Below are 26,551 nucleotides of genomic sequence, written 5' to 3'. Positions count from 1 at the left end.
CCTAAAGATGCTACCAGAAAACTACTAGAGCTAATCAATGAATTTGGTAAAGTTGCAGGATACAAAATTAATGCACAGAAATCTCTGGCATTCCTATACACTAATGATGAAAAATCTGAAAGTGAAATCAAGAAAACACTCCCATTTACCATTGCAACAAAAAGAATAAAATATCTAGGAATAAACCTACCTAAGGAGACAAAAGACCTGTATGCAGAAAATTATAAGACACTGATGAAAGAAATTAAAGATGATACAAATAGATGGAGAGATATACCATGTTCTTGGATTGGAAGAATCAACATTGTGAAAATGACTCTACTACTCAAAGCAATCTACAGATTCAATGCAATCCCTATGAAACTACCACTGGCATTTTCCACAGAACTAGAACAAAAAATTTCACAATTTGTATGCAAACACAAAAGACCCCGAACAGCCAAAGCAATCTTGAGAACGAAAAACGGAAGTGGAGGAATCAGGCTCCCTGACTTCAAACTGTACTACAGAACTACAGTAATCAAGACAATATGGTACTGGCACAAAAACAGAAAGATAGATCAGTGGAACAAGATAGAAAGCCCAGAGATAAACCACACACATATGGTCACCTTATCTTTGATAAAGGAGGAAAGAATATACAGTGGAGAAAGGACAGCCTCTTCAATAAGTGGTGCTGGGAAAACTGGACAGATACATGTAAAAATATGAGATTAGAACACTCCCTAACACCATACACAAAAATACTCTCAAAATGGATTAAAGACTTAAATGTAAGGCCAGAAACTGTCAAACTGTTAGAGGAAAACATAGGCAGAACACTCTATGAAATAAATCACAGCAAGATCCTTTTTGACCCACCTCCTAGAGAAATGGAAATAAAAACAAAATAAACAAATGGGACCTAATGAAACTTCAGAGCTTTTGCACAGCAAAGGAAAGCATGAACAAGACCAAAAGACAGCCCTAAGAGTCGGAGAAAATATTTGCAAATGAAGCAACTAACAGAGGTTTAATCTCCAAAATTTACAAGCAGCTCTTGCAGCTCAATAACAAAAAAACAAACAACCCAATAGAAAAATGGGCAGAAGTCCTAAATAGACATTTCTCCAAAGAAGGTATACAGATTGCCAACAAACACATGAAAGAATGCTCAACATCATTAATAATTAGAGAAATGCAAATCAAAACTACAATGAGATATCTTACACTGGTCAGAATGGCCATCATCAAAAAATCTAGAAACAATAAATGCTGAAGAGGGTGTGGAGAAAAGGGAACCCTCTTGTACTGCTGGTGGGAATGTGAATTGGTACACCCACTATGGAGAACAGTATGGAGGTTCCTTAAAAAACTACAAACAGAACTACCATATGATTCAGCAATCCCACTACTGGGCATATACCCTGAGAAAACCATAATTCAAAAAGAGTCATGTACCAAAATGTGCATTGCAGCTCTATTTACAATAGCCAGGAGTTGGAAACAACCTAAGTGTCATTCCTTAGGTGAATGGATAAAGAAGATGTGGCACATATGTGCAATGGAATATTACTCAGCCATAAAAAGAAATGCGATTGAGTTGTTTCTAGTGAGGTGGTTGGACCTAGAGTCTGTCATACAGAGTGAAGTAAGTCAGAAAGAGAAAGACAAATACCGTATGCTAACACATATATATGGAATCCAAGAAAAAAAAATGTCATGAAGAACCTAGGGGTAAGACGGGAGTAAAGACACAGACCTAGTAGAGAATGGACTTGAGGATATGGGGAGCGGGTTGGGTAAGCTGTGATAAAGTGAAAGAGTGGCATGGACGTACGTACACTACCAAACGTAAGGTAGATAGCTAGTGGGAAGCAGCCGCATAGCACAGGGAGATCAGCTCAGTGCTTTGTGACCACCTGGATGGGTGGGATAGGGAGGGTGGGAGGGAGGGAGATGCAAGAGGGAGGAGATATGGGAACATATGTATATGTATAACTGATTCACTTTGTTATAAAGCAGAAACTAACACAGCATTGTAAAGCAATTATACTCCATTAAAGATGTAAAAAAAATAATAATAAAATAAAAGAGGGGGAAGACCTGGAGAGTGGTTGATGGGCTCTATAAATCTTACCCCAAAACAAAAAACATAACCCAAGTTTATTATTTTTTTAAAATACCTTAAATATCAACTTAAAGAATGTTAATAAAATCATTTTCATCCATTTAACATCAATTAAAGTTGACACTAAAGGAATAATAACAAAAACACTTGCCATTGGGGAGAATGTGAGAATAGTGTGCTAATATAGAAGTTCTAATGTTAAATTTGGTTCCTATTTGGGGCTAAATTTTTAATGGAGAAACTAATAAAACATGCTTAATGAGAAAAAGAGGAGTTGTGAGGGCAAAATGCTATTAACCTCGGGACCTCTGTGGTCTGATGTAGCTGTCACTGGTTTGCATGGACCCTGAGTACTTCAAATGTGACTAGTTCATGTTGAAATGTGCTATAAGAGTAAAATACACACTGGATTGCAAAGATTTCCTATGAAAAAATTATAAAATATCTCAGTTTTTTATGTTGATTGCATGTTGAAGTGACATTTTGGATCTATCAGATTAAATTAAATATATTATTAAAATTAATTTCAGCTTTTCACCATTGCGTATGATGTTGGCTGTGGGTTTGTCGTATATGGCCTTTATTATGTTGAGGTATGTTCCCTCTATATCCACTTTCTGGAGAGTTTTCATCATAAATGGGTGTTGAATTTTGTTAAAAGCTTTCTCTGCATCTATTGAGATGATCATATGGTTTTTATTCTTCAGTTTGTTAATGTGGTTTATAACATTGATTGACTTGCGTATATTGAAGAATCCTTGCATCCCTGGAATAAATCCCACTTGATCATGGTGTATGATCCATTTAATGCATTGTTAGATTCGATTTGCTAACATTTTGTTGAGGGTTTTTACATCTGTGTTCATCAATGGTATTGGCCTGTACTTTTCTTTTTTGTGGCTTCTTTGGTCTTGGTTTCAGGGTGATGCTGGCACCAAAGAATGAGTTTGGAAGTGTTCCTTCCTCTGCAATTTTTTGGAATAGTTTGAGAAGGCTAGGTGTTAACTTGTCTCTAAATGTTTGGTAGAATTCACCGGTGAAGCCATCTGGTCCTGGACTTCTGTTTGTTGGGAGTTTTAAAATTACTGATTCAATTTCAGTACTGGTAATTGATCTGTTCATATTTTCTATTTCTTCCCGGTTCTGTCTTGGGAGATTGTACCTTTCTAAGAATTTGTCCATTTCTTCTAGGTTGTCCACTATACTGTCATATGGTTGTTCATAGTAATCTCTTACGATCCTTATGTATTTCTGTGGTGTCGGTTGTAACTTCTTTTTCATTTCTGATTTTATTGATTTGGGCCCTCTTCCTTTTTTTCTTGATGAGTCTGACTAAAGGTTTATCAATTTTGTTTATCTTTTCAAAGAATCAGCTTTTAGTTTTATTGATCTTTTCTATTGTCATCTGTTTCTGTTTACCTTTAAAAAATCCAGCTTCTAGAAAATTGTACATTACATATGTGGCTTCCATTAATATTCCTAATGGCAGCACTGTGCAAAGCTCTTGAAGCCTTAAATTGGGAGTTAGCAAACTTTTTCTGTGAAGAGCCAGATAGTAAATGTTTTAGACTTTGTGGATCAAGAGAAGAGAATCACAGATATTATGCATGCAGTCATTTAACCGTTTAAAGTACAAGTATATAAAGATGTAAAAATCATCTTTAGATTGCAGGTCATACAAAACTAGATGGTGGGCCAGATTTGGCCCATAGCTGACTCCTGCCTTCGATTATAGGGGAAAGATGAAGGACTTCAGAACTTTGGGGTCAAATATTGACTCTGCCCCTTAGCCAAAAGGACCTTGGGCCAGACAGCTTCTAAGTTTCTTTTTCTGAGTGTCTGTTTCACTCGTCTCAAAGGCCAAGGCAGAAAACAGAACTCTTCACTAGTGGCCACTGTTTCAGTTGCTTGTGGCTCAAATGCAATGAAAGATGGTGACCGAGTCTAAATAGATGCCCCTTTGAGAATTTTCAAAAACTCAGTTTTATCACTATTACATATGATACACTGTAATTGCCATGCAAAGTTTTTCTATACAATTTCAAAGTTTCTATTGCAACTTAGTCAAAATATTAAAAACTCTGAAGGGAAAATCAACTCATTATAAGCTTCCTTATTAACTAGTTGAAATGTTCATCTGTCAGCATTTATTTAACACCTAGGTCTGGGTACTTCTTTATCACTCAAAGTGACTCAGTTATACTGAAGGTCAGTTGTTCAAACTAGAACTTCCCCGCTCTTCTCCAAAACACAATTATTATTAAAGGCTTGCCCTTATTATTAGTTTGGTTTTATGCTTATGTATGTGATATTATCTTATAGAGGAGGTAAAGCCACATTACTTGGATTCAAATTCTCAGGTTTCCACACATGTTGTGGGATCCTAACAAGTTATTTAGTCTCAGTTTCATCTTGTCTCAGTTTCATCTGTGAAACGGATACATTAATAGTATTTGCTTCATAGAACAATTATGAGGTTTAAATCAGTTAATATTTATAAAGTGTCTGGCATGGAGAAAGCCCATGTAATCAGTTGTTAATTATAATTGGGAAGGAGAACAGACCTTAATGGTCTAAGACTTAATCGGCATGGTTGTATCCCCTTCTTTTTAGAAAGCTTTATAAGGAATCCTATAATTTAAATAGAAAGTTTTCGTTGTAAATATCCCATTGAAGATAGTTAAAATTTTAAACAAAAAGATATCTTAGAAAATTTAAAATCCAACTTTCCTCATTAGAGAAAACTGAAGCTTAGAGAAGTATTAGTGATGTATTGAAGAATGTAAAACTAGTTAGTCACAGAACTTGGACTAAAACCTAAATATTCTGATCTTTGGCCTATTGTTTCTTTTGGTGCACAGTACTGACACAATTACATTTCTACAACCAAATGTGTCTGTTGTTCCAAATGTTTTTTCTGACATATTTCAGGATCCAAAAGTTTAAAGAAAAAGAGGGAAAGAAGGGCATACTGTGACTATCAGCCCAGGAATGCACATTCTTCCAGTTTATAGTTACCAAACGTAGTACAGGACACCAGTTGTGTTTGAGTTTCAGATAAACAACACATTTGTTAAAACTCAGTATGCCCCCAATATTACATGGGATATACTTATTTGAAAAAAAAAGTTCCTTGTTTACCTGAAATTAAAATGTTACCGAGGATCCTGTATTTTAATTTGCTAAATCTGGCAGTCCTACCCAGTCACAGATGATTTAATCAGTGAACGAATGTAATTGGATTAGCAATTCTCATGTGGATGAGTAGGACAGAACACGTAATCGAAGTTTGTGACTTCTTGTGAAGAAGGGATAAAAGTCTCATACTTGTAGAGGGCAGATATTATGATCATTACAACGTCATCTTTGACTTAGATATATTTGTGATGTTAACACAGTCACAGCTTGTTTTATTGCATTTCACTTCATTGCACTTCACAGATATTGTGTTTTTTACAAACTGAAGGTTTGTGGCAACCCTGTGTTGAGCAAGTCTGTTGGGTCCATTATTCCAACAGCGTTTGCTCAGTTTGTGTCTCTGTGTCACATCTTGGTAGTTCTGGCAATATTTCAAACTTTTTCATTATGATTATATTTGTTATGGTCATCTGTGATCAGTGAGCTTTGATGTTACTGTTGCAAAAAGATTATAACTTCGATGAAGGCTCAGATGATGGTTAGCATTTTTTAGCAATATTTTAAAATTAAGATATGTACATTTTATTTAGACATAATACTATTGACAATTAATAGATTTACAGTGTAGTGTAAATATAACATATGTACACTGGGAAACCATGAAATTTGTGTGACTCACTTTATTGTGATATTTACTTTCTGATGGTAGTCTAGAACCATACCTCTGAGGTATGCCGGTAGTAACAATGGGTAATATTGAATGCTCTCCGTGTGCCAGACCCTTTATAGTTTCTTTATGGGTATTTTCTCATTTAGTGCTCACACAGCCTAGCTTGTTAAGTACTATCATTATCCTCATCATATATGAGATGTATAACTCAGTCTGGCTTATATCCACAGAGGTTTATTTTTGTCTCACACAGTGTCTATCACATGTCTAAGATACCGTGAGCAGCAGTCTTGCTCCATGGAACCTGGTAAAGGGAGCAGCTTCCATCCAGGACATCCCGAGTCTCGTGGTACAGGTAAGAGAGATCATGGTGGAACTGTGTTATGGCTCTTAATGCTACTGCTTTAAAATGGTACATGCCACCTTATCTCACATGTCATTGGCCGAAGCAAGACACACATCCAAGCCTGAAGACAATGAGGTAAGAGAGTATAATTCTCCCCCAGGATGGGGCAGCAAATATTTTGAGCAATAATACCATGTACCTGATGAGGAAGCCGAGGCATAGAGAAGGGATTTGGCCATGGTCACAGAGTAAGATTTTTGCCTTGGTCTTTCTGAGTCCACAGCCTGTGTTTTTAACCCTCTACTATACTGTCTTGTTATATGAGGACGACAGCCAGGGCACTCACCTACATCTGTTAGGATGAATACTGAGCATTTGGTCTTGAGAAGAGAAGACAGTGGGATTTGGGTCGTGCTCCCGGCTGCCTCCCCTGAGATGCCAGCCTCAGAGCTATCAGCAAGTCACACTGGGGACCTTGCTTTCTGCACTATGTACAATACTGTAATTGAAATGGAATGTCTTTTTAGTTGTATAGTATAGGGTTTTTAAAAATGTGTAAATGGTGTCCTGCACTTTAAATAAGATCCATTAGCAAAGCCCAGACACTATTAGCCAGTGAAATGACTTTTGGGTCCCAGATGTTTGTACACTTCTTTCCCTGTGATTCTCATGATTGCCACTGAGAGGTTACACCTCCTTTGCCAAGCTGAATAATACATCACACTTAAACTGACACCTCACCAGAGACAGAGTGCTTCTGCAAGGCCTCGGAGAGCCCGAGCTGTTGAAGATGAATAGATATTAAAATGAAATATTAGGCCACATAGTAGAACATGGCTTGTTGCATAAGAATGTTAAAATGATGTTATTGGCAAGTTGGAGAACACAATAAGGATAAAATGATTATAACAGCTAGTAGAAAATGATGTCTTATGAAAAATTCATTTATTACCTTAAAGGGCTTGCTCATAATTGTAACCATTTGCCCATTGTGGTAACATAATGGAAAGATAAATCTTTGTTTCTGTCATGCTCAGGTAGGTAATGTTTTTCTTTTTTCTTTTTAAACATGGTTTCAAAACTCAGATCTGTTTGCATTTCTCTAATTGATGATAGAAATAAATTTTACTCAAATCAGCATCAAGCAAAACAAAAATTTGCATATGATATTTCTGAGAGGAGATTCTGAGAACTCTTGCTTGATCGTGTAATTTTACGAGTATGTTTTACGGCACATAATTTTACCATAGCCACTTTCCATTCAAGCATTTAAGTGATCCAGGGCAAGGTTTTATTGAAGCAGCATTTGAAAAAATCCCTATAGGTCCGGACTTTGAAACTTCTTCTCCTGGAAATGCATATAAACCTTAAAGATTAGGCTGACATTGAGCTCCACATCCTATTATATATTCTTCTCCCCTTAAGGAAGGACATTTTTATTTGTGAGTCAATATGTTATGGGGTAACTTGGCTCCTCTTTTTAAAAATAAGCCTAACATAGCTAACAATGCCAAGAAGTCTAAAGTTATGTGTTTTCATACATACACTTCTCTTTTGCTAAAAGAATATATTCATTAAAAAAAATAATTCTTTCCAGCGTGTTTTAGACTTACTGGGCTTAAAGTGCTACACCAGAGCCAATGAGAACTCAACTAACGTTGGCTAAGAATATGAAGATGAGGATGGAACAGAGTAATTGTTCTCAAACCTTAGCTCATGTTGGAATCACCTATAGAGATTTACAGACTCCTGCTGCCAGGGTTGCATCCCAGGGTTTCTGATTTCACTGGTTTGAAGGGCAGCCTGGGCAGCAGGATTTTAAGTCTTCCAGGCTATTCTAACGCACAGCTAAGGTTGTGAGTTCCTGGAATCAGAATCGAGGGAGAAGAGCACGTTGATCGAGAGTGGGACAGACAGGGATCTTGTGGAGGCATTCAAGGCCTCCTTTTCTGGTAGAATTGCCAGTGACCTCTTCTTCCTCCTTCTCCCCCTTCTGCTGGTGTCTTCCTCCACCTTTTCACTTTCTCTGTCCTGTATGGAGTCCTTACTATGTGCCAGACAAAGTGCCCTATTTGGATTCACTCACTGAATCCTTAACACAAACATATGCTTTAGGTGATACTATTTACCTCTCTTTTGCAGAAGAGGGAATGGATGACCAGGCAGGTTTAGTAACAGGCACAGGGTTGCATCCATGATGGCTTTGTGTTTGGGTTACTGTTTCAAAGGGATGAGCCCAGAAATGTATTCTGTTCTTCTAATTACCCTTGTCTCAGTTGCAGAAGTGACCAACTCACAATTTGTGTTTGAATTTGTGTTTGTGAAATGGAAATACTTTTGAAAGTTCAAAGAGACACTCCTTTTCCTTAGTATTCCTTCTCTAGTTTCTTCTGTATAAAGCCCACTCAATAGGCAGCTATTAGGCAAGGTTATGTAAGCCCTTCTATTTATATACAGATATCCCTAAGTGGGGAGATGAGTTTGGTAACAGATTTAGCCATTACATTTTTCTGATACAGTAACCCAAGCTTTCCAAATTCTCACACTGATCCTCCACCATTGGGAACTTAGGTCAAGTCTAGTAAAGAGCGATAAGGGGAGCAATAATGATGTTTGAATGATGACACTATCCTTAGACCTCACGTGGACACAAGGAAATGAAGGTGGCTGAAAGGAAAGGAAAGTGCCAGTTCTCTAAAGAGAACTGTCTGCAGTCAGACAAGAGGAACTTTGCGAAGGAACCATCTCCTTCTCTGTAAGACTAAACTTGCTTCTGCAGTCATTCGCTTTGCTTTGTCTCAAGCTCTTAGGCATGTGTTTTGCACCACAACTTTGTACCCATTTATATTATTTTTCAATAACACTCTTGCTTTAATGCACTTCTGTATACTTTATACAACAAGCTGTTTTAGAGCCTGCACATGATTATAAGCAACTAATAAGTAGTTGGGGAGGCAAAAACTCCATGGAAGGAAGCACAAGTCTGCAGATATTTTATGATATAATAAAGTGGAACACTGGTGTTGATGGCTTATCAAGCTATTTACCTATCTATCTATCTATCATCTATCTATCCATCTCTCATCTTTCAGGAGATATTATGGAACCAAAACTCATCTCTTCTAAAATTTGTTTTGTATCTCCTTAGGAAATTTTGATGCTTCAGTGTTACAATTTTATATAAGGATACCACCAAAAATAGTTTATTTTAGTTTCGTGTCTCCCAGTTGATGCTGTTAACCAGTCCGTGATCACTTTTATTCAGTGTGACCATGTTTGCTGCCAAAGAGGAAGCCACAAAACAATTCCCTGCTCCTGACTGAGATTCTAGAAGTAGTGTCTTTAACCAAAGAATGAATGTAATTAAAGATATAGTATGAGGTCATAAGACATATTTTATAACAAGTAACCACCAACTTGCTCACTGCCCTTAAACGTTACCTCAGAAAGCAGTTTAGTCCCATGGGGTTTCTATTGGTCTGAACATTTTGAAAATGCCTCTACTGAATATATTTTTCACAATTACTGCATCAAAATTTTTTCCACTTTTAGAATAACTGTGTACTTGAAAATGTTGGAATTTTTTTGTTGGCCTGAATATGTTCAGTGATAAAAGCAAGATGTTTTGCTAAATTTAAACAGCATAGTCCTATATGGAGGCATTATCTCTCTGAATAGTGATTCTCTTTCTAAATAATCAGGAACTAGTTTGCACTTATAGAAGAAGACCTGATTAGTTTGGGTTAAAAAACTTTCTCTGTAAAAGAATTAACTATGTGTATTGGAATTTATGAGTTATTCTGTGTTCTTAAACACTGTCGTCTGTTGTAGTAGCAAACAGCTGAGGCCTTGAGTCCCTCTCTCTCATTTAAACTCTCAGTCTTCAATTCAGTGTGGGATAAGCATTTGCTGCATTCAGGGGCATTCTCAGGAACACTCCCCAAGAGATTTTGAGTGTTCTGAGGAACACTCCCCAACACTCCGTCTTTTCGCTGACAGGGTCATAATAGATCTAGAAGAGATAAAAAGAAATTCCTCCAAGTTTTCATTTTCTAAATGACAAGTCAGAGCAGGTGATTCCTTCGGTACTGTCTTTGATTAAAAAAAAATAAGTGTTGCTTAAATCTTTGTCTCTTGTATTCCAGACCCTTGAGGGTGACCTGTGTACATTTAGATCCAACTGACACACTGTCATTTATCTTTCTTGCTCCATCCTCTAAAGTCCTTAATTTCACGTACCTCCTGTTTAGGAGAGGAGCAGATATATAGCAAAGAGCATTTTACACACGATCAGGGATGCCAGATTATTTTAATAAGTGAAAGTGAATTTGATTGTAGGAAACTGCCAAAATCTTTTAGATTCACTCTTATAAAATAGGAGATCAAGTTGGGAAGTAGGTGACTGAATATCTAGATGTGGTTAAAATATGATGGGGCTGGTTTAGGAGGCAAAGCCAAGAAGAGATTTAGGATGGTATTCTGAACCATGAAAATTACATCGGAATAAGAATATAGCTTTATAAGGTAACTCTTTGAAAGGCTGAGGTCTTGTGTATAACTAAGCCGTGCCATTTTTCATGAAGAGATACATTAGTTCACAGTCAATCTTTTCATAACTCACCACATGATTGATTGATTGATCCAGTAACTATGACGACTCCTCTCATTCTATGTAGTCATGTCTCTGACAATACAAAGTGATTTAGTTTGATCAGAAACGTTTTGTGTAGTATTTATTTATAAACTTAACTAAGCTGAATAAATAGTGATGGTAGTCATGACAACGGGAGAGTGTGCTGTTTCCATTACTCTATTTGGATGTTTCATATTATTAATAACCCTACGTAGAATAAGTCAAGTGGAAGCTTGGGGAGCAACATGGGGCCCACTGAGGGTACCCATGACCCTCATTGACATCTCAGATTTCTTTGTCCTAATAGCCAACAATTTAGTACCAAGCCTCTGGGATGACAGTAACTCATTTTTATATTGTTGGAGGTTCAATTTAGAAGTAGCACATCTGAGGAGTGATGTCAGCCAATTGTCTGAATAAGACATTTCTCGCTTGTATCCCTCCATCGTCAACAATAACTTGACATTCATCCACAGACAGAAGTGCTTTTGTGGCAACTGTGGGACTGAGGTAGGAAACTGTGAAACTTCAGGGCAGTCCAAGGAGGCTGCAACGAGGAGAGTCATTTTGAGAAGAGAGATTCGCATCCAGGCAGCTGATTTGCTTACCATTGTCCCAGCTACAAACCTAGAAACAGCTCTGTACCCCTGGGTGACCCAGCTACAGCCTCATTTGGCTTTGGTTCTGTCATCAGCACCATACACCTCACACCTATGGTGAGTAATAGGCATGCACACATAATTTTCTAGGAGCTGTGAGGTGGAGAAAATGGGGGTGATGTTGGTCAAAAAGTACAAACTTCCAGTTGAAAGAGGAATATATTCTGAGGATCTAATGTACACCATGGTGTCTGTAGTTAACAACACTGTGTTATATACTTGAAAGTTGTTAACAGAGTATGTCTTAAATGTTCTCATTACAAAAAAAGAGGTAATTATGTAAGGTGATGGAGGGGTTAACTAACCCTGTTGCAGTAATCCTTTTGCAAAATATGCGTATATCAAATCATTATTATACAACTTAGGCTTACACAAAAATAATAAAGTGAGTCTTGTAGAGAGTAAAAAAAAATACATTCATATTTTAGATTTATAATTTCCTTTCTAAATGGCTATTAATAGTACCATATGGGCTAAACCTTAGTAGTTACTTTGATAGCTTTCTTGCGAAAAAACACTTTTAAAAAAATTTAAGCTAGGCATTGAAATTCAATAGGGTTTCCATAGGTCAAAATGAAAATTGTGGTATTGGGCAAGGCAGAGTCTAAAGTTTAGCTGAAATGGTGAAAGTCAAGGAATAGAAGAAAAATGTAAAAATCCTTTTAGGTGAGAATTAGGCCACCTGATATATCACTAAATAAAAAAAATATTAAAGGTTTATCCTACTTTCCTAGCAATGAAATACTTTGAGGATTTAAGTAAATGAGTCAAATTCAATATGATTGCAACATAAATGTTTAGAGTATATTAACATTCTATAGATGTTATAGTTCCTGGAAATACAATAGTAAACACTATTGAATTTTAATCACAGAACTTACCGTGTGGAAGAATACTAGGCTCATGTTAGTTTTTTAACAGGGTAGCCAACCAGTTTTCATCTATTATTTGTTAATTTGAAGATGTTCCCAGTCAGTTAGAATTAAAAAAAAAATATATGTATGGTTGGTATATCTGTTTAGATAATTTTTGTATTTTATTTTAGAGAGAAAATGCTCTATATCATGTTTTAAATGTATCATTTTCCGGTTGGTGAGAAGAGGGATTTCTGTATAGGTTGTCCAATTAGAGGAAGCTGTAAATGTTCTAGGGTTTACAGACACTATAAAGTCGTTAAATCATACAGAGTCTTTTGCCCCTGGCAATTGGCTTTGGCAATTGTAAAACTGATTTTGGGTGGGGCTCCTGAATCTGATGCAGCATCCCAGCGAATTGGAAAACCATACTTGTGATATAGCGTGTCTTTAAAATGGTTAAGATTGCCGATGGCCTCTAAAGCGCATTAAAAGCCAACGAGCCCAGTTCAGGCATGTTTGACAGCAGCACTTAAAATGCAAAGGGAAAAGGGACAAAGTTATATTACTCTGACGATGGCGGTGTATTACATATACCTATTTCCATTTTGAAGGAAACCTGAGGCATATGCGTCTCAGCTAACAGGCTTTCATTAAAGCAAAGCCTCCTTCTTCTAGGACCTTGATTAACTGTCCTGCACATGCCTTTGTGTAGGGCTTATATATGCAGTCTTTCAATTTGAAAGTGTTTTTATGATCCTGTAGGGCACTTAGGTCATAATAATCACTCTTTGTCCTCCCCAGTAAAAACAATAATTTCCTGGCATCTCTTGTCCTCCGGTTATCTCTGCAGCACACCCTGGTGTCTAACGAAGTAGGGTGTTATTAAACTGAGGAGAGGAGGCTCTCGTACCTGTGACTCAGTCTCACTGCTCTAGATGGATAAATCTGATCACACAGACATGGCAGCAGGAGTCTGAGCTTTGTTACTTGTGTCAGAGACACCAAGGTCAGTTTCCCTTCATTTGCTTACTCAGCATCTAGATGAGACACGATAGGCGCTGGCAGATCAGAATTATCTTCCCCTCAAGCAGATATCATGGGGTTTTCATTGGGAAGGATGCTTCTATTACTTTAACAAAGAAATTGTGACAAGGTCATAGGAACTTTTTGTGGCTATTTTGTGGGAAAATAATACTAATAATATAGTTGAGGGTCAGGTTTAGTTGGCCACCAAATTTCCTGCCTTGGCCTGAATAAGGGAGCTAGCTCTGTTTGCTTGCATTTGTCACATAAGCAAAATTATTAGTTCTTTAGGTTTTTCTTTAGTATCACAGGAAACATGCTATACATTTCTTTGTCCTCTAGAGCTTATATATTTTGTTAGCAAGAATTAATATTATATTCATTCGATATTTCATCACATGTACTAGGCATGTACTAGACGCTTGGAAAATATTCATTGACCAACTGGTTATGTGACAGACCCAAGACACTGTTGGTTTTATTAAATGGTCAGGAGTGTTGCATTTTTACCACTTATCCAGTGTGTGAAATATTTTGGGATGTTTCTGGCAGTTCATTTGATTTTTGCATATTCTTCAATATACTTCCACCCTCCAAAGAGCTGCAAATTTTGAATATTTTCAGTAGTTTTATTCAGAGATCAAATGTCATTTAAAGAAAGTCTAAATGATGAAGTTTTCATTACCCGTCTGGATACATTATATTATTATGAAGCTACAACTTCTTTGGGGGAGTCTATCAGTTCGAGGAGATAGCATTTTAGTTCAATAAAGTTTTCCATTGTTTGACTCAGAGCCTAGGAGAGAAATGCCTATCACCAGCCATGTGGATAGAAATATTGATTTGCCAAGAAAAGCTTAAGAACAACAAAAAATGCCCAATTTCATCTGTTGTAGAATGCATGCACTTCTTTGCAACTAAGCAGCTTGACGGTGTAACTTGTATGTGTATTAAAATGAAGAAATACAGAGGTTTTCTGCTTAGTATACTTTCTTGCTTTCTTGTCCTTTATATTTCATGAGGAAGTACCAATCATAATATCCTTTATAATTTGTAGTTTGTATTAACAGATAGGAACATGGTGTCTCTGCGTTTTACAGCTGAGGAAACTGACACTTCAATTTTTAATTTGTTTGGCTAAGGTCATTTAGCTGGTGAAGCTGAGAAGTGGACCACTTTTCTACTAGACTCTAATTTTGATAATGTTGTCGAAGTTTACCCAGAAACATTATTTCTTGGGTAATTAGTTCTTGGGTGTTGGATTTTTTAGTGTTTTTGGAATTTCTTTGAGACATGAATGAAGTAGTCATCTGACCCTTGCTGAAAGAGAAAGACATGTAACTCTCCTACTCCGTGCAGGCATCATGGCCACACAGTCGGGTTTTCTATGGGTCACTCTGCAGTGCGGGTTAGTGCTGAAGAGGGCTAGGGCCTCTTATTGAGAGGTGGTGATGGAATTATTTTAATAACCTTTTACTCAACTATGGACAGCTTGTTTCAGAGGCAGCCTCCATGGAAAGAACTCCAAGAGGTGGTTGCTTTTACTCACCTGCTTTGTGTTTTGTACAAACAGTTTGGCAACTGGAAAATACACACAAGATGAAAACTCAGTAACTCCAGAGAGAGAAGGAGAATCTTAAGGAGAAATATGTTTCCCTTCCTCCCTCCCAGGTGCTATTGATCTCTCTTAAATCAAGACATTGAGACTTGAGTTTGATCTCAAAACTAAGGGTGAGAGCATTGTCTCTGACAAGGCAGACTTCTGCGCCTGGGCTGGTTATCAATCTGAATTGTGTTACCAGGCCTTTAACCTCTCTACCTTTGCTGCAGCAAAACATGGAATGCAGCAAAGATGTAACAGTGAGGAAAAATGTGAAAGACTCCTCATTTTCTGCCACTGGAATATTGTGGAATCTTGGGTTGTAAAGGAAAATTGTAAAGTTTTCTAAGCAATTCTCTACCGTTTAATTTCTAATACAGACCCTCCTAATTAGCTGAGAATATACGCTGTTTTCATTTCAATCCTACATGGCTTATAGGAGGCCAAAGAGCCTGAGCTCTTCTTCAGAACTAGTTAATCCTTGATTTTTCTGGGATGTACAACTTTAGGGAATTATGTGGTTGTAAATGCCATTTACTAAAAACCTACTGAACTCAATATTTTATTTTATTTTTATTTATTTACTTTTATTGAAGTATACTTGACTGACAATACTATGTTAGTTCCAGGTACACAAGGCAGTGATTCAATATTTCTATACATTACAGAATGTTCACCACAAAAAATCTAGTTATCATCTGTCACCATTCAAATCTCTTACAATATCAATGACTATATTCCCTGTGATGTACATTTCATCCCCATGACTCATTTATTTTGTAACTGGAAGTTCATACCTTTTAATCTTCTTCATCTATTTCACTCATCCCCTCACCACCCCCTTCCCTCTGACAACCCCCTGTCTGTTCTCTGTATCTAGGAGTCTATTTCTGTTTTGTTATGTTTATTCATTTGTTTTTTAGGTTCCACATATAAGTGAATCATGGTATTTTTCTTTCTCTGTTTGACTGTTTCACTTAGGATGATACCCTCTAGGTCCATCCATGTTGTCACAAATGGCAATACTTCATTCTTTTTTATGGCTGAGTAATATACCATATATATATATATATATATATATATATATATATACAATTTTTCTTTATCTGTTCATTTACTGATGGTCGTTTTGGTTGCTCCCATATCTTGGCTATTGTAAGTAATGGTGCAATGAACATAAGGATGCGTATATCTTTTCAAATTAGTATTTTTGTTTTCTTTGGAAAAATACTCAGAAGTGGAATTGCTGAATTGTATGGTACTTCTAGTTTAATTTTTTGAGGAACCTTCATACTGTTTTCCATAGTGGCTCTCCTTCACCACATTTAATGTTTTAGACTTTATATTTTGCATTTTTCTGTTTTTTAAATCTCTTAACTATTGTGGGTATAGATAATTTTACTACTTTTGTCTTTTAACCTTCTTACCGGCTTCATATATAGTTGTTGATCTACTACTTTACTATATACTTGCCTTTACCAATGAGATTTTTCTAGTGTTTGTATTTCTTGTTATGGTCTTTCCTTTTCCACTTAGACAAGTTCTTGTAACACTTCATATAAAGCCAGTTTAGTGGTGTCAGACTCTTTTAGGTTTTGCTTCTCTGTAAAAGTTTCTCTCTCCTTTGAATTTGAATGATAGCCTTGCTGGGTTCTTGGTTGGTAGGTTTTTACTTCATCACAGTGGCATATGTCGTGCCACTCCTTTCTGGCCTGAAGTGTTTCCACTCAAAAGTCACCTGATTGTTTTTTGGGAGTTCCCTTTTATGTAACTACTTACTTGTCCCTTGCTGCTTCTAAGATTCTCTCTTCAATTTTTGCCATTTTAATTACAGTATGTCTTGTTGTGGATCTCTTTGGGTTGATCTTGTTTGGGACTTTCTGTGTTTCCTAGCCTGGATGTCTATGTCCTTTCCCAGCTTAGGGAAGTTTTCAGCTATTATGTTTTCAAATAATTTTTCTGCATCTTTCTCTCTTTCACCTTTTGGAAAAGGTGCAGAAGTTAGTATGCTTGATGTTGTCTCAGAGGTATCTTAAGCTGTCCTCATTTAAAAAATTATTTTTTCTTTTTTCTGTTCCACTTGGGTGATTTTCACTACTCTGTCTTCCAGTTCACTGATTTGTTTCTCTGTACCATCTAATCTATTGTTGATGCCTTCTGTTGTTGATGTAAACTTTTTTTTCCAGTGTGGTATTCTCCAGCTCTGTTTGGTTCTTCTTGTTAACTCTTTGTTAAACTTATCACTCTCTTCATTCATTCTTTTCCTGAATTTCTTGAGCATCTTTATTATCATTACTTGAATTTTTTATAGGGTAGCTTTGCTTTATCTCCACTTCGCTTAGTTTTTCTTCTGGGGTTATCTTGTTCCTTCATTTGGAACATATTCTTCTGTTGTTTCATTTTGCCTAATTCTGTTTTTATTTTTATGTATTTGGTGGATTGGTTATGTTTCATGATCTTGAAGAAGTGGCCTTATGTAAGAGATGTCCTGTGGGTCCCCACAGCATACTCCTCTCTGGTCACCAGAACTGTATGCTCTAGGGGTGCCCCCGTGCAGGTTGCATGGGCTCTTCTATTGTATTAGGGCTGATACTGTGGGTGGGCTGGTTGTCAAGGCTGGCCCCCACCCTAGTTGGCTGCCAGGCCCTGCCTTGTGGGAAGGCTGCCAGCTATTGGTGGGTGGGGCTCCCAGCATATCTGGCAGCAGGTCCCAGGAAGTCCCAGCACTGGTCATTGGTCCAGGGGCTGGTGTTGGCCTGCTGGTGGATGGGGCTGGTTCCTGAGTATCTGGGGGCTGGTGCCAGCCTACTGGCATGTGGGGCTGTATTCCAGCATGGCTGACTGTGGGGTCTGGGGATCCTGGAGTTGGTGGCAGCCCACTGATATGCAGGGCTAGGTTCTGGGGCAGCTGGCTGAGCAGCTCATGGCTGGGCCTATAGCTGTTGCTGACCCACCGGTGGGCAGGGCTGGGTCCCTGCATGGCTGGCTTCTTGGATTGGCATGTCCCAGGAGTGGTGCCAACCAGCTGGTGTGTGGGTAATCCCTTTGTGCTCATTCACTAGAGGGAGTACTCCAAAATGGTGGTTACCATTACCAATGTCTTTATGGTAGAACAAGCTACCCCAAATGGCTGCTGCCAGAGTCTGTATCCTTAGGTGGAGTTCCAGTTGCCTGCTGCCTCTCTGGAGGGCTCTCCAAGATCAGCAAGTAGGTCTGACCCAGGTTCCTCTCAAATTATTGCCCTTGCATTGGGTCTTGAAGCACGTGAGATTTTCATGTGCCCTTTAAGGGTGGAGTCTCTGTTTCCTATAGCCCTTCAGCTCTGCCATATGCAAGCCCTGTTGGCCTTCAAAGTCAGACATTCTGGGGGTTCATCTTCCTTGTTCAGGACCCCAGGTCCGGGGAGCCTGATGCGGAGCTTGGACCCCTGACTCTTTGGGGAAAACCTCTGTAATTGTGATGATCCTCCTGTTTGTTGGTCGCCTACTCAAGTGTGTGGGTCTTTGTTGTATCTTGTCTCTGCCCCTCCAACCCATCTCGTTATGGTTCCTTCTTATATCTTTAGTCCTAGCAAATCTCTTCTACTTGTCTTAAGATTGTTCTCATCAATAGTTGCTCTGTAAATAGTTGTAATTTTGGTGTGCCTGTGGGAGGAGATGAGCTCAGGGTCTTCCTTCTCCGCCATCTTGACCACATTGCCTGTGCTAATTATTTTATAAACACAATCCCGTTTAATTTGTACAACATGTTTGTGAGATAGGTGTTTCTGCAGATAAGGAAGGTGCAGAGAAACTAAGTATCATGCTTGTTGCTTACCACATTTATTAGTTGTAGATCTGGATTCCAGCCCAGGTTTACTCACTGTTAAGACCATACTATGATAGTTGAATATATTTACCTTCTAGAAAACTGTTTTGTTTCCTCGTAGAATTTTCTTTTTTTCCAACTGAAGCAACATGTAACTGTTTTCTACTGACAGTTTACTAACAAAGACCATATTTTATATCTTTGTTGACATTTTTGAAGTCTAAGTGGGTACTTGTATTAGGGCATTCTCCTCCTGAGCTTAAGCTAATTTAATACCTCCAAATCAAATCCAGAAGCCCAGTGAAACCAAGAACCTGTGAACACTATTATTTTAAATTTTATATACTAATTGAGTCTTTTTACCAGTGCTGAGATTTCTTGAAGTACTGTAATGCAGGATGACTTTCACTTAGAGTCAGTCTACTTGACTTTACTTACATCTACCCTGAGCTACCAGTGCTACTATGTGTGTTCTTAAGAGAAAGGAGAAATTTATCCTGAATATTTCTGAAAATATTTTTAAACCTTGTGTACTAAAATTTTGAATGGACTTGGATTTTGAAATTTGAAGATGTTAAACCAGCACACTTAATGTCTATCCTCTGTATTCCCTGAGGACATCAGGTGGCCCAGTTCCAGGGCTTGGTCCATCAGTTTTCTATGCCTGAAGGGGTCTTCCTCTAGTTCATTCTGGAGAATATTTATTCCTTCTTCACAGTTCTGCATGGGCATTACTTTCATGATCCCTCTTCCACTTTCTTTACTGTATCTCCGTTTTCTATTATATCTGCTTCTGACTGTGAGTCTTTGTATTTCTGATTATATGTATTCATAACTATAAGAAATAATTAGGTTGGCACATTATGGTGAAAGCAGAAATCACTTCCTCTTCCTCTTTGAATTCAAGAACCTAGCACAGTGTCTAACACACAGTAATCACTAGATAGGTTTACCAATTAAAACTAAACACTCTAAATTTCAGAAGTACATTATGGAAAAATTGGTTTAACAGATTCTGCTTGGTTTCACTAAAGAGAAAGGTGTACTTGTCTAGGAAGCAGATTACTGAACATCTGTGTTTTATTGAGATTGCTGGAACAAACATTCTTTTTTTTTTTTTTGCGGTACACGGGCCTCTCACTGTTGTGGCCTCTCCCGTTGCGGAGCACAGGCTCCGGACGCGCAGGCTCAGCGGCCATGGCTCACAGGCCCAGCCGCTCCGTGGCATGTGGGATCTTCCCAGACCGGGCCACGGACCCGTGTCCCCTGCATCGGCAGGCGGACTCTCAACCACTGTGCCACCAGGGAAGCCCTGGAACAGCCACTCTTTATTAAGGCAAAATCTAATTTTGTTGCCTGTTTCTTATCAAAAAATTATGTAGCTTATTATTTTCAGAATTTAAAAGGAAAGAATCACTAAAATAGTGTAAAAATGATAAAACCATTATGACTGAATTACAGCGTCCCTTGATATACACAATATTCTTATGCAGTGAGTTAACAAAATATTTTAACTAGTAAGAGACATGTTTTTGTTTTTTTCATGTACACGTGCCTTTGTATTTTAATGAGATGAAAAATATTGGCTAGAGTACTAACAGAAGATTCATTGCTTTTTTTTTTTGCAATACAGTGTTAAGGATTCTCAGGGAGACTCATTGTCTTATGGCTCTAGACCAAGGGTTGGCAAGCTAGGGCCCATAGGTCAAATTCAGCCCACCATCTGTTTTTGTACAGCTTAGGAGTTGAGTGATTTTGAAATTTTTAAATGGTTGAAAAATCAATAATAATGTTCATGGGATGTGGAAATTATATGAAATCCAAATTTCAGTGCCTGTAAATGAAGTTATATTGACACACAGCCCTAGCCATTCATTTATATATTGTCTGTGATTTCTGTTGCGCTGCAGTGGCAGAGCTAAGTAGTTTTCACAGAAACAGTAGGGTCCATGACTCTAAACTATTCACTTTCTGAATCCTTACAGAAAATTTGCCAATCTTTCATCTAGAAAACATGCTTCTAGTGCTTCTTCCATTGTCAATTTATCTTGGGAGAAATACACGATCAGTCAACCTACATACTACCCTGGTCAGTCTGCTCACAATCTTGCATGATTATATGAGAAATCAATGTGATTCAGTTCTGAAGTTTCTGATAAGTCTAACTTGTGTCATAAAAATAAAGTCTAAATGCAGTCTCCATTCTTGTTTGTCTTGCACATTTCAATTAATAAGGATGAATGGAAAACGTTCCTGCAAGACCCATTAGTGTGTCACAGAGATAATAGGAATTTATTAAACCAAAGTATTTTCATTTTCAGTAATCCACTAATTATTCTGAGTTGTCATCCTGCTCTGTACTCATTAAACTAAAAATTTTTATGACTCCAAGCCTTAACAAGGTAAAAATAAAGAATCCAGCCTCATTTTTGGACCTTTTTGCTATCAGCCGTTCAAGAAGAAGGTTATACTATAATCACAGTTCCTATTAGAAAAGGAAGGAGAACTAGGAAGCCTCTACCAAAAGCTCCTGAAATTGTTAAGGGAGTTCAGCAAGGTCACAGATTACACAATTAATACATATACATTTCTGTATCCTAACAATAAACATGAAGAAACCAAAATTAAAAACACAATACAAATTTATAGTTTCTCCACAGAATGCAATACTTAGGTAATACACTTAACAAAACATGTACAGAATCTGTTTTTTGAAAATTACAAGGTACTAATAAAAGATCATAAACGGAGAGATGTATGTGTTTAATGGATTGAACACTGAACATAGTAAAGATGTCAGTTCTCACCAAAGTCATTTATGGGTTTAAAACAATTCCTATCAAACTCCCTGCAAATATTTTTTAAAGACATAGACAGACTTATTCTAAAATGCGCATGGAAAGGCACAGGCCATAAGATAGGCAGAACAACAATCTTGGCTAATAATAAAGTGAGAACAATTACTTGCATTGCTAATTAAAGCTTCATATGTACTTGAAGTGATCAAAATGGTATAGCATTGGCAGGAGGCTAGACACACAGATCAGTGGAACAAAAGAGAGAAACTAGAAATTGACCACTGAAATATGCCCAACTGATTCTGATAAATTGCAAAAGCAATTAAGTGACAGAAGGATCAACTTTTCAACCAATGGTTCTGGAGCAATTGGACATCTATGGTTCAAAAAGCCAAAATCTCACACCTTATACAAAAATTATGTCAAAATGGAATATAGATTTAAAATGTAAACCTGTAAAAATTTAGAAAAAACATTGGACATAACACCAAAACCATGAGCCATAAATAAAAAGTCAGTAAATTGGATCCTAACAAAATTAAAAACCTTGCTATGTGAAAGCCCATGTGAAGAGAATGAATGGCAGCCACAGAGTAGGAGAACCACATCTCTGACAAAGGACTAGTATCTCGAATATAAAAAAACTTTCAAAACTCAACAGTAAAAATAAAACCATCCAACTATAAATGGAAAAAATACATGAATATATTTCACTGCAGAAGATACATAGATGGAAAATAAACATGCGGAAAGATGTTCATTATCATTAATCATTAGGCAAATGTAAGTTAAATGTAAGTTAAATGTAAGTTAAATTAGGCAAACGTAAGTTACCACAGTAAGCCATGTGTACATACCTTCCAAATGTCTAAAATGTAAAACAGCTACACCTCCAAATGCTGGTGAGGATATGGGAAAATTGAATTACACACTGCTGTTGGGAATGTAAAATAGTACAGTTACTTTTGAAAATACTTAAGACAATTTCTTAAGAAAAACCTAAATATGAAAATACAGTAACAGCCACAAATTGTACTCCTTATCATTAATCCCAGAAAAAATGAAAACTTATGTTGACACAAATACTTTGTATAAGTGTTAGTAATAATCAAAAACTGCAATTAGCCCAGATGTCCTGGTGTGACTGGTTAAACAAACGACGGTATATACATATGATGGTATACTACTCAGGAGTGAAAAATAATGAAATGCTGGTACATGTAACAATTCGAATTGCTCTCCAAGGAGTGATGCTGAGCAAAAAAAAGCAAAGAAACAAAAACTAAAAAAAAAAAAAAAAAAAAAAAAGATAAAAATAAAACCAAAAAGCACCCAAAATGTCACATAATGTTTGATTTCATCTTTATAACATTTCTGAAATAATAAATTTTAGAAATGGAGGACAGATTTGAGGTCGCACAGTGCTAAAGGTAGGGAGGTGTGGGTGAGACAGCAATGGGTGTGGTACCTAAAGGGGCAGCATAAGGGACCCTTATATTGGAACTGTTCAGCATCTTGACTCTGGGGGTGGCTACATGAACCTACACAGATGGTAACGTTGTATGGCACTTAATGTTTACACACATGTGGAATACAAGTAAAACTGGGGAACTCAGTGAGATTGGTGGATTATATTCATAGCAATATACTGTTTATCATATTATACTATAGTTTTGCAAAAGTTTTATTCCTGAGGAAAACTATGAAAAAATGTACAGATGGTCCCTCTGAATGATTTCTTACAGGTGTATGTGAATTCTTGGATAGTTCTCTAAAATTTCCATTAACAATAGTCTAAGATATTGACAGTCATTGGTGATAAACTGTTTCCACAAAGAGGTGAACACAAAAAGCCTACAGACTCTAGGGACCTCCCAAGACCGTAGACTTTGGCAGTCTCCTCTACCGTCAGTAGTGAGTGTTAGTTAGCACAGTAACCCGAAGTGCAGACAGGATTAGTTTTTGACTCAGCAGCTGCCAGGGCAGAGTATTCAATAAACAGGCTCAGCTCAGTCAGGAAGAGACACCTCAGTGAGACCAGGAAGCACCTGATGCGCGCTCCTTCCCTGGAACGCGGGCAAACCCATGCTCTGCACACATCCCTAAACTCAGATCTTTGCCAGAGTGAAGGGCCAGGCTAGGAAGAAAGAGAAGAAGCTCTGAGACACTATTCTTCAAGAAGTGATGAAACAGCCATATGGACACTCTCTAAAACAATACTACATGAGTATGGCTAAAACATAACTGGGTTGGACTGAGTAGACAAGAATGAAATAGTACAAGTTAACCATTTTAGGTGGATGGAAATTTGAGAGCAAAGTTTAATTCAGTTTTAAGAAGTAAAGCTGCATATTGCAGATATTACATATCTGACTCACAATTTACATTTTAACCTTATTAAAATAATTTCATTGTACTGGATGTATTTGCACATGGAGCTTCCTGGTAAATCTTAGTAGATCAAGTTTCCTCAGGCATCTGCTTCAGAGCGTCCTTGGCAATCTGCTCCATCCCTTTAGAGTGACCACGTCCTTAAAGGCAAGGAGACAAATGGTTAAAGTCCAAAAAATCTCCTGCCCACAAATTCCTTTAGTTCAATTGAGGTAAATGCCTCCCCTTAGTCATAAATTCGAGTGACAATCTGTGTATTGCAAGTAACTGGTGTGGAACTACCAGCTGCAGAGCTGTGCCTGGATAAGCAAAGTTGAATTTTGAGCTGTCTTGGGACATCTCACCTAAATACAAGGGGCATTTTCTGGGTTTGTGTGACATAATTTTCTACTAAGCTTTCTTCTTCACTGTCTCAAGGGAACCAGAAGTCTTTATCAGCTACTGTTAAATAATGTCATAAGAGCTTTACTCTTTTCCACATTTTTAATTGAAGACTGAATTTTTAGCTATTAGAAATAGTGTCCGGTCCAACGGTTCCTAACCTTTTTCCTTTTGACATTTCCCCCTTTGATCTCATATATTAAGCAGTTTAATTCTCCATATATACATTTCAGGGCCACGTATTACTGAACATGTAATAAAAGTGTTGAATAGCAATTGTCCAATTTTCATTAGGCTCTTAAAAGTCGCTGGGCCTGGTTTTTGGAGCTCTATTACCACATTTTATGGAGTCCTTGTATCCTAGAAATTACAGTATTAGAACCACTGTGGCACAGGATGCTTTTTTTCCCTAACAATTCCTGAGTCACCCTCATTTGCATGCCTAAAATAACACGAAAGCTACATTCTACAGTTGTAGGATTTCTTTAGAGAAGACACACTTTATGAACAGGTATTCACTTATGCATGGCTTAAGCTTTTCAGGAAGTTTTCCTCCTAGTCAACCCTGATTTATCCAGAGTGAGACATGGGCCCAGATAGGATCCCTGTGTGCTAATGTGACATGGTGCTTTAGCCAGCTGGCCTGCAGAGGAGTCAACAGAGGTCTTCTCGGAGCTGTAGAGTGGCCTGTGACTCAGATTTCTTTGTTCATTATTGCTCCTCTAGGCCTTTAGACAAATGCATACCAGTAAGCACCAGCTTTTGCAACACATGACACATAGCTTTAAGGGGGTGTCTGGAACAATTGAAGTTAACAGTTACTTTTAAAATTCCAACTATGTGTAAGGCATTATAATAAGCATTGCAGAGGATTTAACAATGAGACAGGTAGATTCTCTTCTCTCTGATTGCCTACAGTCCAGTATATCCTTTTTAAGCCATATATTTTAGTTTATTTATTTTCATATTTATTTTGTGTTTTGATCCACAAAATGATCATATGAGATTGTCAGTGAGTGCTAATGCTGCTATTTATAGATGAGAAAATTGAGGCTGGAGAGCTGTGACTTGCCTGAAACTATAGAACTAGCAAGTTGAGCAATGCTCATTTTCCAAATCCATCTCTCTGTTAACGTTGTTCAACAATTTGTCTGAATTTTTAAATTAAAGGTATTATAGTCGTTTTTGTTTTCTTTTGTTTTAGTATATTGTCTTTTATCAAAAGTGATGCATGCCTGATGTGAACAATATCTGAAAAATTCTGATGCCAAGATTATATATTCATATCAAAGCCTTCCAGGTGTTAGAACATACTGTGCCTAAAGTGTTATGCCTGTTATAACTTTAAAGGAGCTAGTGGGTTTGAGTCCGGGTGCTATCGATGTTTCTCATAATTAGTTGAATACTGGTAGCCTGCTAGAGAAACAAGCATTCGATTGAATCATCAAAAAGGATGAAATATTTATTATTTTAGTATGGAAGGATGTTCTTGATCTTTTTCCCATCATAGTCTCTCTCATTTTCTTCCCCAAATGTTTTATCAGTTATCATACAGAAATGTATTCTCACTGCCAAATGTTTCCATGAAAAAACTTTAAGATATTTTGCACGTAGGTTAAGCATCTGTAGCATTTAAATTTTCCTTTTGGAAAAATAGACTTTGGTGTATTACCTTTCTCTCCTGTTTTTACTTATGTAGGAAGGAAGAGTTTCCTTAAATAATGAAAATTCTATAGCACTTATCTGCCACCTAACTACATTTCATTGACGAAATGAAACTTTCATAGTTTTCCAGAGATAATGCTATGTTTTCTTATGTTATTTTAAAAGTATTTTTATACTTGTTAATTGCAGTGGATACTGTTTTTTTTCCCTCGAAAGCAAGATGAATTTGCTATTCAACATAACTGTTTTCTTTCACTGAAAATAAAACATTTTTAGTTGATGATGAATATGTTTGAACTATTATCTTGAGATTACTCACATAAAGATTTACATCTCAAAATCACTAAATAAGGCTAACAAACAAAAGATCTTCCTCTCCTCAACAAGGGAAGAAAACAACCTGTCATTTTTTCTTGGGTGACCCTGGACACCTTAGCCTGAGTAACCTTTACATATGAATCAAGTTCTTTTAC

The sequence above is a fragment of the Aethalodelphis obliquidens genome, unplaced genomic scaffold (assembly GCF_003676395.1).
Source record: "Aethalodelphis obliquidens isolate GAN/ISIS:26980383/991018 unplaced genomic scaffold, ASM367639v1 scaffold2, whole genome shotgun sequence".
Lineage (NCBI taxonomy): Eukaryota > Metazoa > Chordata > Mammalia > Artiodactyla > Delphinidae > Aethalodelphis > Aethalodelphis obliquidens.
The sequence above is the reverse complement of the archived record's forward strand: the minus strand, read 5'-3'. Positions refer to the sequence as shown.